The following is a 5000-nucleotide window of genomic DNA, read 5'->3' as shown; positions in this document are numbered from 1 at the left end:
GGATGTTCTTGAAGCGAGCATGGAGGAACTCTACCATGGCCAACAAAGACTTGTTGGGGTAGAGAGCTCGCAAGAGGAAGCGGAGTCCAGGATCGACAAGGTCGAGGCCCTAGTCGACCGACTGTCCGATGACACCAAGGACTCCGTGCTGCACTTACAAGACGTTGTCGCGGAACTCACGGCAAAGGTGGCTATGCTCACAAGAACGCTAAATGCGGGAGGAGGCAACACCCGCGTTGCACCGCCACAAAACTTGAGGGCACCTGAGCCCCATGGATACGGAGGGGCCAGAGATGCCAAGGAGCTCGAGAACTTTCTGTTCGACATGGAACAATACTTCCGAGCTACGAGGCCCGATTCTGAAGATACCAAAGTTTCTATAGCAACAATGTATCTGAATGGAGATGCGAAACTTTGGTGGCGAACTCGTTGGGAGGAGATCCAACAAGGTCGGTGTCGAGTCGACACATGGGAAGACTTGAAGCGGGAGTTGAGAACTCAGTTCCTACCGGAGAACACAGAGTTCGTCGCAAGAAGGAAGTTGAGACAACTCCGCCAAAGTACCACCATCCGAGACTATGTAAAGCAGTTTTCTGCACTGATGCTGGACATACAGGACATGTCCGAGAAGGACAAGTTGTTCAGTTTCCTTGATGGTTTGAAACCATGGGCTCAGCAAGAGCTGAATCGAAGGAATGTTACCGACGTGGTCGGGGCAATTGCAGCTGCAGAAAGGCTCACCGACTTCGTTTCCTCCGAAGACCCAGCGAGAAGGAAACAATCTTCAAGCAATCGCCCTCAAAAACATTCTCGAGGGAAGGAGCTCGGGGGCGAACAGAAGAAGAAGAGCTCCCACAAAGGGCCGAATCCAAAAGGCAAGGCCTCAAAACCTGGAGGATGCTTCTTGTGCGGAGGACCGCACATGGTAAGGGAGTGCCCACAGAAGCAGGCACTCAACGCTTTGACAGCTTCCATCCACCCTCCCCGATCGGACAAGGGCAAAGCTGTTGCCCTTAGCTCAAGCAGTTCTGAATCCAGCAGCGACGATGAAGAGTCGCAAGGACCCCGAATGGGAGCAATGCGTTTGTTGAACGCTATGCGGGGTCAAGTGGGGGAGAACACGAAGACGAAGGCACAAAAAGCAGGAAGTAGTGAACTGATGTATGTGGACATCAAGCTGAATGGCCAAACGACCCGTGCAATGGTGGACACGGGCGCTACCCACAACTTCATAGCCGATCGTGAAGCACAGCGACTTGGATTGACATTGGAGAAGAGCCCAAGCCGAATGAAAGCAGTGAACTCGGAGGCCAGGCGAATCTCCGGATTGGCAAAGGGAGTTCCCATCAGAATCGGGACTTGGAGCGGAACCACCAACATGATGGCCGTGCCACTAGACGACTTCCAAGTGATTCTTGGAATGGAGTTTATGCACGCGGCGAAGTTGGTGCCGATGCCATTCTTGAATTCCCTATGTATGATGGGAGGCGATGACCCCTGTGTGGTGCCCGTCTCTCGGAGAGGAACCAAGGAGCCCCAACATATTTCGGCATTACAATTGAAGAAAGGGGTGCGAAAGGGCGAACTAACATTCGTGGCTGCTATGAAGCTAGAGCCACTCAATGAAGAAGCCATTCAAGAACCTGCTGTGGTGGCCAACGTCCTGAAGGAGTTCAAAGACGTTATGCCACCTGAGTTGCCGAAGACTCTTCCGCCACGCAGAGGCGTGGATCACAGTATTGAGCTGGAGCCAGGAGTGAAGCCTCCAGCGAGACCACCCTATCGCATGCCCCCGCCAGAGTTGGCAGAACTCAGAAAGCAGTTAGGTGAACTGCTAAGCGGTGGTCTCATCCGCAGCTCAAAAGCACCTTTCGGAGCTCCAGTTCTCTTTCAGAAGAAACAAGATGGGAGTCTCCGATTATGCGTCGACTACCGAGCCCTCAACAAAGTAACAGTGAAGAACAAGTATCCCATCCCGCTCATCGCGGACTTGTTCGACCAATTGGGCAAGGCAAAGTATTTCTCAAAACTCGACCTTCGGTCGGGGTATTGGCAGGTGCGCATTGCTGAAGGCGATGAAGCAAAGACTACATGTGTGACCAGATATGGAGCGTTTGAGTTCTTGGTGATGCCTTTCGGCTTAACCAACGCTCCGGCAACATTCTGTACTCTCATGAACCAGCTATTCAAGGAGTATTTGGATAAGTTCGTGGTCGTCTACTTGGACGACATCGTCGTTTACAGCCAAACGCTCGAGGAGCACGTCAAGCACCTTCGGACGATTTTCAAGGTTCTCAGGGAGAACACTTTGTTCGTAAAAAGGGAGAAATGCTACTTTGCTCAAACTGAAATCCTGTTCTTGGGGCACCGAATCGGTGATGGCTCCATCCGGATGGACAAGTCGAAGGTGCAAGCAGTTGCGGAATGGCGAACTCCAAAGAAGGTGCCAGAGTTGAGATCCTTCCTTGGTTTCGTCAACTACTACCGACGCTTCATCGCGGGATATTCGAAGCGGGCAACTCCACTGACGGAGTTGCTGAAGAAGGAGCAGCCTTGGAAGTGGTCTGACAGATGTGAGATAGCATTCCAAGATCTAAAGGCTGCTGTTTTGGAAGAACCAGTGCTCAAATTGCCAAACTATGGAGAGCCCTTTGAAGTCCATACAGATGCTTCGGACTTTGCTATTGGTGGAGTACTCATGCAAGAAGGTCATCCGGTGGCCTACGAGAGCCGCAAACTCAACGAGACCGAGAGGCGGTATCCAGTGCATGAGAAGGAGATGACAGCGGTGATCCACTGCCTACGAGTTTGGCGACACTACCTCCTCGGGTCGCGATTTGTGCTGAGGACAGACAACATCGCCCTGAGTTATTTCCAAACTCAGAAGAAGCTCTCCCCAAAGCAAGCACGGTGGCAGGACTTCCTGGCTGAATTTGATATGGCAATGGAATATAAGCCCGGGAAGGCGAATGTCGTGGCCGATGCGCTGAGTCGGAAGGTGGAGTGCGTGAATGCTGCACAACTGGAGGGCAGAGGCCAAGCAAGTCAGTTACACTCAACCTTCCTTTCCCGAATCAGAGATGGACTGTATAGTGATCCCCAGGCAGTTATCCTGATGCAGCTCATCAAAGAAGGCAAGGCACGACGATTTTGGGTCCAGGAGGGACTTGTTTACACAAAAGGGAATAGGGTTTATGTTCCCCGAGTGGACAATCTAAGGCGTGAACTCTTGAAAGAGTGTCACGATTCCCTTTGGGCTGGACACCCCGGCATTCACAGAACGTTGGCTCTCGTGGAGAGGGCCTTCTACTGGCCAAAAATGGGGATTGATGTGGAGGAGTATGTTCGAACATGCCTTACTTGCCAACAAGACAAGGTGGAGCAGCGGAAGCCGGTGGGACTTTTGGAGCCGTTGCCCGTACCAGAAAGGCCTTGGGAGAGCATTTCCTTAGACTTCATATCAAGCTTGCCACCTGTAGGGGGACTTGGATCGATACTTGTAGTGGTCGATCGGTTTTCAAAGTATGCAACTTTCATTGCTGCTCCCCTACACTGTTCAGCTGAAGAGGCGGCCAGACTGATGATGAAGGGTGTAGTGAAGTATTGGGGAGTCCCACACAATATCATTAGTGATCGAGACGCTCGGTTTCTGGGACGGTTCTGGACCGAGCTATTCAAATTGTTGGGATCAAAGTTATACTTCTCTACAAGCCTCCACCCCCAGACGGATGGTCAGACTGAAAGAATAAATTCGCTCTTAGAGCAGTATCTCCGGCACTACGTGAGTGCCAATCAACGAGATTGGGTGAAGCTGTTGGACATCGCCCAATTCTCCTACAACTTGCAGCGGAGCTCTGCATCCAACAAGAGCCCCTTCGAAATTATCACAGGACAACAACCGTCGACTCCGCACACTATGGCTATTGGGTATACTGGGAGTAGTCCATCAGCCTACCATTTCGCAAAGGAGTGGCATCGAAATGCCGATATTGCGCGGGCTTACTTGGAGAAGGCGGCAAAACGGATGAAGAAGTGGGCAGATTTGGGAAGGCGACCACAGGAGTTCAAAGTTGGCGATTTGGTGTTGGTAAAGCTCCAACCAGCATCACTCCAATTCTTCAGGAAAAGAGTCCACAAAGGATTGGTGCGTAAGTATGAAGGGCCCTTCCCAATTATCAGCAGGGTAGGCAATGTTTCTTACAAGTTGCAGCTGCCGGCGTGGTTCAAAATTCACAACGTTCTTCACGCCAGCAACCTGAAGGCCTACCATTCAGATCCGCAAGACGCTTCTCGAAGTGTTCCAACTCGGCTACCTCCCATCACAGCCTCCTACGAGAAGCGAGTGGAAACCATTCTGGCGGATCGCAAGATAAAGCTACCCAACGGAGCGGAACAGACAGAGTACTTGGTGAAGTGGCGAAAGCTTCCCCGAACTGAAGCCAGTTGGGAGCCTGAAGACGCCCTGCGACATGAAGAAGAAGTCATCAACACCTACCAACAAGCGTCGACGAGGGCGTCGACAGTTTAAGTGGGGGAGAATGTCACGAACGGTCGTCGCGCACCCGCAACAACTCCGTTCAACGAACCGTTCGTCGCTCACACCCGCATGTACAGCTGCCCAACAGCATGTTTTCTCATGGTTTTGGGTCATTTTGCTTGTAAATATGTAAGTTCGAACAAGCTGCAGCGTTGCAAAGCGACCGCTCACCGAACCGAGCAAAACAGCCCCAAAACAGCCCAAAACGGCTTCGTTTTCGCGTGCCGCGGGAGGTGAGCGGAGTGCTGCCTCCGCTCACCAAAACGTCAGCCATCTCAGCACCCAGGAACCCCCCGGGTGGCACATGGCTGGATGGGGCTTCGGTTATATACCGGGCGTTGAACACTCTTTCGCAAGTTCGTACGTGACCTTTACGGGAACTTGGTGTTGCGTCCGGGACCAGGTGAGCGGCTGTTTGTGGGCTTGCAGCTGTTCGTTCATCCTTGAAAGCCTTGTTTTTCCC

This window comes from Musa acuminata, unplaced genomic scaffold (genome assembly GCF_036884655.1).
Source record: "Musa acuminata AAA Group cultivar baxijiao unplaced genomic scaffold, Cavendish_Baxijiao_AAA HiC_scaffold_467, whole genome shotgun sequence".
Lineage (NCBI taxonomy): Eukaryota > Viridiplantae > Streptophyta > Magnoliopsida > Zingiberales > Musaceae > Musa > Musa acuminata.
Note: the sequence above shows the minus strand (reverse complement) of the source record.